Raw genomic sequence first — 15,622 nt, 5'->3', positions numbered from 1 at the left:
GAAGAAATTAGAGAAGAAATTAGAGAAGAAATTCTTAGAACTTTTCATCAATTAGTTAACTATTATTTTAAAAAATCTATTCATAACAGGTATTTATTACTGTTATCAGCAGTAATAAGGACTACAAGAGGATTTAGATTTGGAAACAGTCATAAAAAGAAATGTCTGAAGTACAATCCTTACTGATAAATAAAATCATGATACAGTTGAAATATCAAAAAGAATAGTAATGAGTCTGTAAAATAAAACTTTAAGTCATTGAACAAAGAAATTGGGAAAGATATCAAAAGATGGAACAATCTCTTCCTCATGCAGTGGTAGGATTAATAGAATAAAAATGATCATCTTACCAAAAGCAAGCTACAGATTCAGTGTAACCCCCATCAAAATTCTAACACAATTCTTCACAGATCTTGAAAGGGTAATTTTTAGGTTCATATGAAAATGCAAAATCAAGAAGAACGAAGACCAAAGTGTGGACACTGTGCGCCTTCGTAGATTTGGGAACAAAACACCAATGGAAGGAGTTACAGAGACAAAGTTTGGAGCTGTGATGAAAGGATGGACCATCTAGAGACTGCCATATCCAGGGATCCATCCCATAATCAGCTTCCAAATGCTGACACCATTGCATACACTAGCAAGATTTTGCTGAAAGGACCCAGATATAGCTGTCTCTTGTGAGACTATGCCGGGGCCTAGCAAACACAGAAGTGGATGCTCACAGTCAGCTATTGGATGGATCACAGGGCCCCCAATGGAGGAGCTAGAGAAAGTACCCAAGGAGCTAAAGGGATCTGCAACCCTATAGGTGGAACAACATTATGAACTAACCAGTACCCCGGAGCTCTTGTCTCTAGCTGCATATGTATCAAAAGATGGCCTAGTCGGCCATCACTGGAAAGAGAGGCCCAGTGGACACACAAACTTTATATGCCCCAGTACAGGGGAATGCCAGGGCCAAAAAGTGGGATTGGGTGGGTAGGGGATTCGGGGGGGGGGGTATGGGGAACTTTTGGGATAGCATTGGAAATGTAAATGAGGAAAGTACCTAATAAAAATTATTAAAAAAAAAAGAAAATGCAAAAAACCCAGGTTAGCTAAAACAATTATGAATAATAAAGGAACTGCTGGGGGGTATTGCCATCTCCAACGTCAAGGTGTATTACAGAGGTATAGTAATGAAAACAGAATGGTATTGGCACAAATTAGACATGTTAGTCAATGGAATTGAATAGAAGACCCAGACAGAAATACTGACATCTGTTTTTTTTTTTTGTTTTTTTTTGTTTTTTTAAATAATGAGGGCAGAAATACACACTGGAAAAAAAAAGACAGGATCTTCAACAAACAGTATTGGTCAAACTGGATGGCTGCATGAAAAAGAATCCAAATAGAGCCATACTTACCACTCTGCACAAAATTCAATTCCAATGGATCAAAAACCTCAATTTAAAATTAGATACATCAAACCTGACTGAAGAGAATGTGGGGGAACAGCCTGGAACTCACTGGCACTGAAAAGAGTCTCTGAACAGAACACCAATAGCACTGGCTCTAAGAGCAACAATTAATAAATGGACCTCATGGAACTGAGAAGCCTAGCATTAACTGCAGTGTAAACTGGATGATCCAGCCCAAGGCTAGACTGTGGATAACTGCAGTCCTCAGTGATAATTTGACTCTATTCCACAAGAGATCCCAGGAAGAGATAGTACCCCAGAAAACAAAATTAATGCACATTTACTGGGGGGGGGGGGCTGGACAGAAAGCTAAGTGGTTAAGAGGACCTGCTGCTTTCCCAGAGAACCTGAGTTCAGTTTCCAGCACCCACATAGAGGCTCACGTCTCTTTAACTCCAATTCCAGGGCATCTGATACCTTTTGCTGCCCTCCTTTGGCATAAGGCACACACAATGTATATATGCAGGCAAAATGCTGACAGACATAAAATAAAAATAAATTTTAAAATAAATTAGTGTTAAGTGCTCTCTTATGTTACCGTATTTTGGTATGTGTTGCATAGCAAAGAAAATGACTACTGATATACATAGCACTATCTACAGTGAACTCTCGTAGAAAAGGTACTAACCGTATTACGTTGTTTATACTTCTATGCCTTTGCAAAAGCTGTCCATGACTTATATAAAGTCAATCTGTCTGGCAGATGTTTACTGCTCCTTTAGGAGTTAGCTCAAATATCATAGTCCATTTTAACTATTGAGTCTCTACTGAGGTTTCCCATGGCAATTTGTACAATTTTCCTTGTTGTAGAAAAATCTGTTTTGTAGTGTTTAATGGCCTTGAGACATTCATTTATTCCCCCATGAAACTGGTATATCATAAGTACACAGGATATGTCCAGAAAATATTTATGGGTTAATTTTATTTCTCACTTCAATGAGTTTTAAACCAAAATAATGAAAACGTTAAGCCACATATACTAATTGAATTTTTCTATGTTAAACTGAGGACTCAAGTGTAAACAGCAAAGGAATACACAGAATGTACCTTTAACTTGTTAAAACATGGCAGACAGTACTAACATCCTGATTCAGTCCCAGGAGGATATAACAATATGCATACTAGATATTAAGATACTGACCAACCAACAAAATGAGGAGCAAATTCAAGATGTTTTCATTTGATACCCAGAGTGCCAAAAGCAAAATCTGAATACCTTATTTCACAGCCACAGGAAAAGCAGCTAAAGGCATTCTAAGTTTGCCAACTACCTCCTTCTACAAAAAGTCTGTGATTCCAGTCTTGAAATCTAGGAAGAAACAGCCACAGTTGACCATCTTTCAATGAAGTCTTGTTAACAAGTGTTCTGCCTTAAAAATCTGAATTTTCACTGAAAGAACGAGCCATCTGTTTTGAATATTTCCTAGACTAAGCCTCTATTTGTACACTGCTTTGATCTCTTGGCACAATGGAAAGAAGTGATGCAGTCCAGCTACACCTCAATCAACTCTGCTCATTTCATTACCCCAGAAACACGGACTGCCAGACCCAGCGGGAGACTTGGTCTCATCCTAGCATTAGGAAGAGGAAGATACATCACAGGAGAAGAGCTCTTCTGTTTTGGTTGATGATACAATTCTGTGTCCAAGAAAATGTTCATTTAACCACAAATACCTAAGAATCTTACCAGAGAGGATGTATAAAAAAATAATTGTGGGGAGTCATGGACAAGTTAACAGAGTAGTGCCACAGAGTCTTGCTGTAACAAAAGTGCTGTTGAAGGGTCCAGATAAGACAGGAGTCAGCTAATAGCCTCCACAGCACCACCTCACAGAATAATGTCACAGGGTAGCAAGTGTAGACCTGTCTTTCAAAACTAGCATCAAAAAGGGCTGTACAGGATAAGCTAAGCAGCTGGGCACTGAACTTAATATATAATATGCTAGAAAATATAATAAATATTGGATGGGTCACCCAGGCACTTACATGCAAGTGGTATCAGATTAAATAATAACTTTTTAGGGTGTGGGGAGAAACAAGAATATTGAAAACGGCTGGGCGGTGGTGGCCCACACCTTTAATCCCAGCACTTGGGAGACAGAGGCAGATGGATTTCTGAGTTTGAGGCCAGCCTGGTCTACAGAGTGAGTTCCAGGACAGCCAGGGTTACAGAGAAACCCTGTCTCGAAAAACAAAACAAAACAAAACCAAACAAAAAACAACAACAAAAAACCAAACAAAAAACAACTACAAAAAAAACCCAAAAAAACCAAACAAACAAAAAACCCCAACCCCCCTCAAAAGAATAATGAAAACAGTAGCTACTCTTGCATAAAAGTAAGCAAAACACATGTAAAGTGTGTGTGTCCGATAGGATTGAATCCAGGGTCATTGAGATACATTACAAACTGCTTTGGTAGGCCTCTGTATTTTCAGATGACTATGAAAACCAGGTAGGATGTGAAGGGTCTCATTGCACATAATGCTGAGGATATCTGGTTGTTTGGGAAAATGCCCAAATCATAAATAATAGCAGGAAGAGACAATGCTTCATTAGTGAATACTCCTCATCATGATATGAGCTCATGAATCTGAGTGCATACGCCTTAGCAGTGCTTAGACAGGGTCACTTCGGTCTAAGCAGTAAATTAAATGAGGTAAAGGACAGCCCTCCCCTAATCACATAGAGGACACCACAAGAGTGCAGGGTGGATCTGCGAACCACAGTATAAAGAGGTGATAACATTTTTAATGATTTGTTGCTACTGCATAAATATTTTCTTTAGTCAGAAACTTTCAGAAGTGGAGGAAACAAATCTGTCTATTGTGGGGTGCTTCTTGGAGGTAAACAGGCAAGGCGCAATGTCTATAGCTAACCTACCACAGCACCTTAAGGACAAAGCAATGGAGTTGCTGGGCTAGTGCTGAGCTCTCTAGGGATTCATCAGAGGCTCAGAAAGATTGTCATTTTTATGATTACGTTTTCGTGATGAAAAAGCTGGTTAGCAGGCCTAGTTTTATGGGTGATCAGAAGAATGCATTTTATAATAGGACACAGGAGACAGAAGGACCATTCGAAAGCTGTATAACCACCACAACCAATGCTATCCTTATAGCTGTGCACTCCCTGGGTTCCTGGAGAAGGGTGACATGTATGGAATGAGTGAGGACATTTAATCCTCACACTATCCCTCAATGCAAGATGTAGTCATTCTTTCATTAATTTTAGGATAGTATACAAAGTAATGGTTCCATCTTAGCATGTTTACGTGTACACATCATACTTTGCTCTCATGTGCCCCCACTGCAGTTCCTATTTCTTCTCCCACTTAGTTTCTTACTGTATTTCTCACCTCCATGAAGAACTCTTGCTTCCTTCTCAGGCCTTTCTAGGAGAGCACATGTTTTATTATGACTTAGCACAGAGGCTCTGGTGCTTAAAGATGCTAAGTGACTTGCAGCAACAGTTACACAGGGCTAAAAGCAAAGCTCCATTCTTCAACACTGTCAAACACTATGAGAGAGGCTAACCAAAGAGTGCCTTCTCAGTGTCATAGATGAGATGCAGTCTTTCACTAGAGAAGAAAAGTAGGGCGTGTAGGTACATTACTGTACATAGGTCACACAATGACATGTCTTAAGAAAAAATAGCGCCACTGGACAGGGAGATGGCAAAATAGCTGAGATTGTATCAAGGTCAGCAGCGATTCTTTTTCTCTCCTATTTTCTATCTTCCTGCTCCAAAAGCTACTGTGTGTTTTCTCATACGCAAAATGTCCCACAGTGGTCCATACAGCCCAGGTCATTTCTATCAGAGAGGAGAGGAATATCTAGGAGGAATGGTGAGGCCTCTTCCTTTCTTGTCTCCTGGAGACATGGAATAGAGGAACTGAAGACACGCCAAGATGGAAAGACTGTGTATGCTCATGGATTGGCAAAGCTAATACACAAAATGGCTGTATTGCCAAAGTGATATTCATATTTAACATAACCCCCATCAAGTCACCAATCATATTCTTCACAGAACCAGAAAAAATCCTCTAAAATTCATATGGAAATACAAAAGATCCAGAATAGCTTTCAAAAGCAATCCTAAGCAGCAGGAACAGTAATAGAGGTGTAACACCAGGCACTATTAGAGTCCATGGAAACTGTATGATACTGGCACAGAACTTCTGATTAATGAAATGGAGAATACAGAAATAAACCCACACAGCTAGTATCACACAATATTCAAGAAAGGTATACAAAAGACACATTCTTCAATAAATAATGCCGAGTTAACAGGATATATACATGTAGAAGAACAAAAACTTCATCTTTTACTCTGCACAAAAAAAAACAATTTAAAAATGAGCCATTTAAAAAGGATCATAATGCAAGACTTGAAAATTTCAAACTGTACAGGTATTTTCAAATGGAAGACCGAAGTGTGAATGCTTCAATCCTACATAGAAGGAGGAGCAAAATAATCACAGGAGGTGCAGGGAGGGGAGGACCTGGGAGGGAGAGAGGAGGGGTGGGGGAGAAGGGGTGGGGGAAGGATCGGGTGTTGGAAGGGACAGGAGAGCAGTTGGAAGGGTCAGGAAATCGAATAGAAATATGTAGCAGTGGGGGATGGATAACTGGGGGTAGTCACTAGAAATTCCCAGATGCAAAGGAAATGAGAGGCTCCCAGGACCCAGTTGGGATGATTTTAGTTGAAATATGCAACAAAAGGGCGACAGAACCTGTAGAGTATATAGGTACACCCTCCTGGTTGAGGAATGAGGCCACCCACCGATGTCAAAATTGTTAACCTAGAAATGTTCCTGTCCAAAGGAAAGACAGGGACAAAAAATGGAACAGAGGATGAAGGAAAAGTCATCCAGAGACTGCCCCACCTAGGGATCCATCCCATTTGCAGACACCAAACCCTCACATTATTGCTGATGTCAAGAAGTGCTTGCTGACATGAGCCTGATATGGCTATTCCCTGAGAGGCTCTATCAGCACCTGACCAATACAGAAGCAGATACTCACAGCCAACCATCAGACTGAGCCCAGGAACCCCAATAGAAGAGCTAGGGGAAGGACTGAAGAAGCTGAAGGGGATTGCAATCCCATAGGAAGAACAATTATCAACTAACCGGACCCCCCAGAGCTCCCAGAGAGTAAACCACCAACCAAAGAGTATACTTGGAGGGATCCATGGCTCCAGATATATATGAAACATGTATCAGAGGATGGCCTTATGTGCCATCAATGGCAAGGGAGGGGAGGCTTGATGCCCCAGCATAGGGGGATGCTAGAGGGGTGAGGTGGGAGTGGGTAAGTAGATGGAGGAGCACCCTCATAGAGGCAAAGGGGAGGGGGCAGGGGGTATGGGATGGAGGGTTGTGGAGGGGTAACCAGGAAGGGGGATAGTATTTGAAATGTAAATGAATAAAATGATAATAATAATAATAATAATAAATATAGGTGTAGCAAGGAGTTTCTGAAAGGCCTCTGGACACAAGAGATAATTTCAGGAGCTAAGAAATAGGATGATATGAAATGAGAATGCTTTTGTACAACAAAAGAAATTATGAATCAAGCTATCCAAACACAGACAGCTTAGTGAATGGAACGAATCTTTGCCAAGTACACATCCAATAGGTAAATAAAGGCTGCAAAAACCAAACAAACTTCAAATCATAAAATCAACAAATGGGCTACAAGATGAATCACAAAAGGCCTATAAATATTTGAAGAGTGCAATATCCTTAGCTATTAGGGAAATGAAAATTAAAACTACTCCAAGAGTCAATTTCACCCAGTAAAAACAGGTTTTAAAAAGACAAATGACAAGAACTCCTGGTAAGGCTGTGGGGAGAAAGGGATCCTTATCCAATGTAAACTGGTGCAGCCATTACGGAAGTCAGTATGAAGGTTACCCACAAGCTAATGTAACTACTACTACTGTAGATCCATACTCGTGACTGCACTATTTACAATAGCTAGGAAAGGGAACCAGCTAGGAATCTATCAACAGATGAGTTAATAAAGAAAATGTGACCTGTGTATACTTAGAATTTTGTTGGCTTAAAAAATGAGGCCGTACATTTGCAGGAAAATGGTTTGAACTGGCATTATGTTAAGTGAAATAAGCTAGAATTAGAAAAACAAACACCACATTTTCTTTCACCTGCAGACTTTTGATTTACATTTATATATGTGTGTGCATGCACATGTATGTGTAGACCATGAAAACAGGATGGGGGCCATCAGAAGGAGGGAGGAGATTTTAAAGAAAAGGAGAGGGAGCAAGAGAGGGCAATGGAATGAACAGAAGATCAAAGTACGGGGTAGGGGAGGAGGGGAAGGAGCCAGGAAGGCTGGTAGGTGTTATCCACGGGAAGGGCAGTAGGGGAGAGGGATGAACAGAACCAAAGGATCATGGTGTATATGCAGACAAATGTCATAATGAAACCCATTTCTTTGTATGATAACTTAAAAAATTAAAAAGCAACTATCTGGGGTTTCTTCTTGAAATCCTGGCCCACAAGAAATATAGGTAAAACCATGGTGCCTTGGAACCTTGAGGTAGCAGATAAGATTTTTCTTGTTGTTAATGAGGATTTTGTTCTCTACCATACCTGAGAAACCAGAAACTTTGTAAACACATTTGTACATTAACCACTGTGGAAGGGAACCTGACATCAAAAGACTGACTAAACCTTTAACAAGCAGCTTCAAAAGCTGGAGCAATAACGAGTGCCAGTCTCAGCTTTGAGGTTCCTAATTAGGAGAACCTTTGCCTTCTATGAGGTATGAAGATATGGTGTGACCTTGGCAGTCATTACAAATAAGTTAGGGGACATTAGAAGACCCATAACTTACTTCTCCAACTATATACTATACCTATGGATATGGAGAATGGTCACAGACGATATCCATAACAATAGTGCTTGTAGCTGAGGCTTGTGCACCAAGGTAAGCCCCGTTTATGAACCTCCCAGTAGCTCTGGCTGGTATTTATGTTTTGGTTTGCTTTACTGTCTTTTCTTCCAGGAACTGCTCATTTAATCACATGTAATCATGTAATATTTTCCTTCTAATCTACTTGGATTACTTTTTTGGAATTGTGCCCGTTTTGCTATATTCTTAGTATACAACTAAAAATATGTTTTTAAATTTCTTTTTATAACCCAAGGGATCTAATTCTTAAGCTCAAAAGTTAAGAGGATGGAAACAGCTCTTACAAACTTGGACTTTGATATCTGATAGAGCACAGGAGGGAACCTGTGAGAGTAGGGTAAGCGGCTATGGATGTATACATGATGCATACCTGACAACTTGGCCTTCCGTCCTCCAAGATTAAGTTAAATCTGTCAGGTTCAGCCTTAACACTGCAGTGATTTACTGAGATTAATGTCTTAAGCATATTATGATGCCAAAACATCCTTCTATATTTGGTGCTAAATTAGGTACAACTCATCTGCTGTATGCTAATTGTATTTTGCAGTCTGATGTTTTCCGTAATGACATTGTTTCTACTAAATTCTCATTAAATGATGGTCCCCTGACTCTTAGCTTAGACGGAGACTTCTAATTTCAGGATAGGCAGGGTCTATAGCTCTGGTTCAGCATATAGAAGCTTCAAAAAATGGAACTTAGGCCAGCCATCAACCTTCAAGATAAGGAATTAGAGTCCCAGAAGGGGAAACCAAGACAAGCTATAAAGAGAAAGTTAAGGGGATGGGGAAGATAGAGAAACCTGCCACTCCCATCACCTGAGACTCACCCGGATCACAACCCAAGGTTAGAAACTATGCTTACAGTGAAGCGCACCTGAATTCCCTTCACCCCAACGTTATATGGGTTTCCTTGACCCCCTTTACCCACGTTCTCATCCTATCAGCCTGTACACATATACATATAACAAATCCAAAAAACTACCTTGTCTCAGAAAGGAAGGGGAAAAAAAAAGCTTGGAGTATAGATGTGTAATCCCAGCGCTGGAGAGACTGAGATAAGAGGATTGCCTTAAGTTTGACGCTAGCCTGTGCTAGGTAGTAAGTATCAGGACTAGCTTAGGTTCAGAGTGACATACTGTCCTAATTTCTTTCCGGGGGAGAGGGAGGGACCCAAAACACTTGCAAAAAGCTTTGTAGCTAAAAAGTATACCAAAATATTTTAACTTAAGTTTTTAAGTTCTTTAAACAATACAACTTTTAAAGTCACCAAAATCATTTTTTTTTTTTTTTTTTTTTTTTTTGGTAAGGGAGTAATTCTGAGGCAGCTCTCAGGCTGTCAGAAACTTACTATATAGCTGAGGAAAACTTTTGAATTCCCTCACTTTCTGTTTCTTCTTCTCCTCCCAGCCTTTTTTTTTTTTTTTTTTTCCCTTCCTTTCTGAGACAAGGTTTCTCTGCATAGCCCTGGCTGTCCTGAAACTCACTCTGTAGACCAGGCCACCCTCAAACTCAGAGATCCATTTGCCTCTGTCTCTCAAGTGCTCGGGTAAATGTGACTCTTTAGAGAAGGCCAGGCCAACAACTGTAGGGTGTGCAATACTGTCATTTCTTAAGTCTATCTCTTTCCCCTAATGTCCACACTTAAATCCATATTAATACTTCCTTTGTCTCCATGCCTGCCCTACTTTCTACAGTCCCATTAACTTGTAATCCCCTTGAGTTAGCCTCACTGAACAATAACTGTGATGGGCCAAGCATACTTTGTATGGTATGCACTTTCTAGTACTGTGTATCTTCAGCAAAAAGTCCCATGAGGTTGCTGAATTATCCTTGTGACACAAGATGGAAAGGGGGGAAAACTCAAAAAAATTTTTGTAATTTGACTGTGTATTTCTTGAGCATGAACTTTGCAGATGTCATGCCGCAAAGACTAAAAAATGACCGAATAAATCAAGAGATTTATACAACGCAGTAAAAAGTTATGTTAGATTAACTTCCTTAGTCAGCATGCAGATTTAATGATGATGCCTCGGGGATGGCAGACATGAGAGAAACTTGTGGGATTAAAGGGAGATGATGTACTTGCCCCACCACACTCATATCGAGAAAACCTGCATGTGAACTTCATATGTGAGTTTCCTAATGGTCGAGGGATTAAATCGTCACCAAGTCTAAGAATCCCTCACAGCACTGACAGATGCAGATTACGGCAACACCATTTACTTTCAGAATTAGGATGCTTGAGGTCAACTGTCAAAAAGATTTTGTGATCTTTAACATCTTAAGTTGTTTGTAAGATCATAAAAAACCTTTGTGCCAGAACTTGATCAAAACTGGCATTTTTCATGGTTTTAACTACTTCAAGATAAAACACAGATTCAAGATAAAAATCAATTCATCAATGTAACATTCCCAGATAAATAGTGTTGTAAATGGAATTGAAATTATGGCAAGCTCAAATCAGGGTAAACATTTTATGCATTTCATTATATTACTGACAGTCCCGTGGACAGTGGAAAACATGCAGCCTCGCTTTTCAATTTGATATAATAACTTGAAAGCAATATTTGAATATTTCCAGGAAATTAATTAATACTTTGATATATCTGTGATTTCAAATTCAGTTGACTTGTTAATTTCTAAATGGAATGCACAGAAATGCAATCTGATGGACAAGCAACTGTCTTTGAACTTCCATAGATTCTATCTCCCCAGAGGCAAATACACCTCATTGCAACCATGCCTCATTCAGGCCATTTCTTTTAGGTAGCACCTACATTTGTAAGCAATTTTTTTTTTATATATACAAATGAAGGGAACTAATGTCTGGAGAGATGACTCAGAGGATAAACTGCTTGGCCATAAACATGAGGCCTGGAATTTGGAACCTCAGAATCCAGGTAAAACCTGAGTGGGAGCCCATGTGTAATCTCAGTATTCAGGAGATGGCCAAATCAGCCAGCAAGCTTCAGGTTCACTGAAATACTTTCTCTCAATAAATCAAATGGAGAGCTATGGAAGAAGAAAGACACACCATGTCAACCTCTGGCTTCCACGGGCATACATGTAAGTGTGCATTCACATATGTGTGCATATGCATATACGTAAAAACACACATGTCCAAAGAATGACGTATACTAAGGGAAAAATGCCTTATGAATACCTTAAAGACTCACTGAGAACTGCAAGTGTGTTCAATAAACTAGGTATTGATGCATTAGTCTCTCAAACATAATGCCAAATATCCAACTAGTGTTACAATACATTATAACTTTTATAATAAAAAATTCAATGAAGCTTATTAGAAATGTTTGTTTTCTTTATTAAAGATCACAAACTTGGGACCTATCTCATGGTTTTAAAAGACTGAATGACGTGCCATATAATTCTGTGTTATCATGTGATGATTTTTTTTGGTTATTTGTAGTGGTTTATATATAAAAAATTACATAGAACTCCCACCCTCTGTTAGCTTTTATTATTGTTCATATAGTTAATGTGTGGCTCAAGATCATTATTCCTTATCCAGTGTAGCCAAGAGAAGCCAAAAGATTAGACATTCCTCAGTTCTGCTGACTTATTTAATATGTCCCTTCTACAGACAAATTTTCTGAAGATTTTAAAGACTTACAAACTGTAGCACTACTGCAACCAGTATGTGTCATACTGGCTAGTTTTATGTCAACTTGACACAGGCTGGAGTCATCAGAGAAGGGGACCTTAATTGAGAAAGTGTCTCCATTAGATCAGGCTGTAAGAAGCCTGCAATACATTTTCTTAATTAGTGGTTCTTGTTGGAGGGCTTAGCTCATAATAGGTAGAGCCACCCCATGGGAGGAGATACAAAGTGTGGAGCAGAGACTGAAGGAAAGGCCATCCAGAGACTGCCCCACCTGGGGATCCATACCATATAGTCACCAAACCCAGACACTATTGTGGATGCCAACAAGTGCTTGCTGACAGGAGCCTGATATAGCTGTCTCCTGAGAGGCTCTGCCAGTGCCTGACAAATACAGAGGTGGATGCTCTCAGCCAGCCATTGGACTGAGCATAGGGTCCCAATGGAGGAGCTAGAGAAAGGAACCAAAGAGCTGAAGAGGTTTGCAGTCCCATAGGAGGAACAACAATATGAACCAATCAGTACCCCCAGAGCTTCCAAAAACTAAACTATCAACTAAAGAGTACACATGGAGGGATCCATGGCTCCAGCTGCATATGTAGCAGAGGATGGCCTTGTTGGACCTCAATGGGAGGATAGGCCCTTGGTCCTAGAAAGGTCTGATGCCTCAGTGTAGGGGAATGTCAGGACAAGGAAGTGGGAGTAGGTGGGTTGGTGAGCAGGGGGAGAAGGGATGGGATAGGTGGTTTTCTGAGGGGAAACAAGGAAAGGGGATATAACATTTGAAATGTAAATAAAGAAAATATCTAATAAAAAAGAAAGAAAAAAGCAAGCAAGCAAGCAAGCAGGCTGAGCAAGCCACAGTGAGCAAGCCAGTAAGTAGCACCCCTCGATACCCTCTACACCAGCTCCTGCCTTCATGTTCCTGCCCTGCTGGAATTCCTGCCCTCACTGCTTTGGATGTTTGTTATATGTAACTGTGAAAGAATAATGCCCCCCCCCCCAAGTTACTTTTGCTCATCATGTTTCATTACAGCAATATAACTCTAAGACAGTGTCCAACAGGTAAGGGAACAGTGTGGATACCCCACTAGAACAGAACCAAAGTAATGTCTAAAGCACTTGTTTTAAAAGCAGTGCTAATATTGGCATCATCTCTCATCCTAAGTTCTGAAACACAGTGTTCCAAATTATATTCTAAAAACTTGTTTTTCTGATACACATAACTCCATTTTTACACTTTAGTCATTTAAAGTCTACATAGCAACACTAACTTTTATGGCCTATGATAAAGACTTACTGCACCTGAGGGGCCTGACATCAGTTTAGACAAGTCAACTTCTTCAGGGTGAAGTCCCTGAAGAGCATGGGGCTAGTCTTGTCAGCAATGAGCCACAGGTTACATGAGGATACATTTTTGCCCTCAGATGCTCAGGTGACAGTCAGAAAGTATCTTTGAATTATATTCACTCTATTAGAGTTGGAATGCTTGCAGGAGCCAGATGTCAGGGTTTCTTTACAGCTTTCCTTTACATCTCCCATCTCCTGCATTTTTCTGATGTTCTGCTCTTTATAACAGTGATGCTGATATTAGCAGTACACTGGTTCAAAGTAATTTCTTGGTTTCAATGGAAATGCTCCCCTGGATTTTGTGAACTTTAGGAGATACACACACACACGTTATTTTATAATCATATCCATTTTATTTGTGTGCATATACATCTATTAAGGGTGAAGAGGTATTGTTCTGGATAACAGGAGTGCAAAAGCAAGTCACATTACTCATGGCTCCTATGTTCTATTGTCAAGGAAGAAGAAGGAAGGATAAAGTGAAGGGATAAAGAACAGCACAAACAAGCTAATTTAGACAGAAAAATCTGTCTTTGCTAGGGTTTCTGGTGCTGTGATGAAACACCTTGACCAAAAGCAAGTCGAAGAGTAGAGGGTTTATTTGGCTTACACTTACATATCACTCTTTATCATTGAGAGAAGTCAGAACATGAACTAAAACAGGGCAGGAACCCGGAGGCAGGAGCTGATACAGAGACCATGCAGTTGGTAGTGGTTCTACTTACTGGCTTGTTCCATCTGGTTTCATAGAACTGAGACCACCAACATAAGGGTGGCCCCTGCACCCCACTGATACCACTGAAGAGAATGCCTTACAACTCCATCTGTATGTAGGCATTTTCTAAGTTGAGGTTTCCTTTTCTCTGATGGCCCTAGCTTGTGTTTAGTTGACATAAAACTGCCTGTCTTCGTTTTGGTGCTCTCACCGGGGTGGCCAAGGTGGTCAGATTTGTACTACTGTTTGGAGTCCTATGTTGGCAAACATGTCATTGCTACTGACGGAATGTATTCTTTTACAGAAAATGCCACTGACTATATATCTGTTAGAGGAAATTCCTTAACAAAATTCAAAGTGTCTTCTTTTAACTATTATTACTGTGCATGTGGATGCATGCATATGTGTGTGTGTGTGTTTCACACATACCATGGTTCACATATGGATGTCAGTAGACAAGTTTGTGGAGTTAGTTTTCTCCCTCTGACACATGTGGGGTTAGAGAGATAGAATTTAGGTTGTCATGCTTGTTTAGCAAGTATCTTTACCCACTGAGCAATCTTGCTAGCCTACAAGTTGTTTTCCTAAAGGAAAATATTCCTCAACATACATGACATCAAACATTCAGTAAAAAAAAAAAAAAAATGTATCTTGGTTACCACTTAAGAACATCTACTAATGTTCACACAACTTCAAATCTCCCCAGCCCTCCAGTCTTATCTCTGAAATAAACACAGTACTTAGATGGTATTTCTAATAATAGCAACTAACAGTCACTGAAAACTATTCTTCTCAGAATAAGCTCGAAATTAATGAGTTCCACAGCAAGAAAACAGTAATAGCCTTGCATAAAGTACAGTGCTTAAGGATGTGAGACACTTCTGACAGCATCCTACATTAACACAAAGCACTGATAAACAACTAGGTAAGTACAGAAACTCCTACAGAGAGGTGACCTTACTGGCCCTCGGCCAGAGTTAAGTGGTGGTGTCCAGATCCAGGCTGTGGAGTCTAGGTCCATGTCTCACAATGACTCTACTTCTTACGGCACTGTCTCTCAGAGTGGAGCGAGCACACCAGTCAGCAGGTGCTGCTGTAAGACTCAGCAAAGACTGCTCAGAGCCTGCACTCGGAACCTCAGGCTCTGCAGCCCCCAGCCTGGCCCAGCTTACAACTTTTAGCTCCTCCCAATTCATTATTTATGGCTTCTACTTTAGACTCAATCTTCGTCAGTGAGTGGTGGCTTATAAAATGCTTTAGACAAAACATTAAGTTCTTAAGTTGGTAGGAAAACATAAAATTCAAATTCAAAATTTTGTTAAGAAAAATCCATTCTCTGTAGAGACAAGAAAGCAATAAAATACAGGAAAGAAAGAAGCCAAGACTTCTGCAGTGCTTTAGGGATTGCTCATACAACTCTTGATTTTGTTTTTGAGACAGGGTCTTGCTATGTAGCTCAAGATGGTCTTGAATTCATAATCTTTCAGCCTCAGATTTCTAAGTGCTGGTATTACAGGCACACACCACAACCCCAGCC

General features: G+C 40.1%; 1 protein-coding gene across 12 annotated transcripts in view; it reads right to left on the bottom strand.

Annotated features, from left to right (window-relative positions):
* Erc1 (ELKS/RAB6-interacting/CAST family member 1) overlaps positions 1 to 15,622 on the bottom strand; it is a 277,991-nt gene that overhangs the window by 33,613 nt on the left and 228,756 nt on the right. The window lies entirely within an intron of this gene.

Source organism: Mus caroli, unplaced genomic scaffold (assembly GCF_978045245.1).
Source record: "Mus caroli unplaced genomic scaffold, Mus_caroli_1 scaffold_7, whole genome shotgun sequence".
NCBI lineage: Eukaryota > Metazoa > Chordata > Mammalia > Rodentia > Muridae > Mus > Mus caroli.
This window is presented reverse-complemented; position numbering and strand designations above follow the sequence as displayed.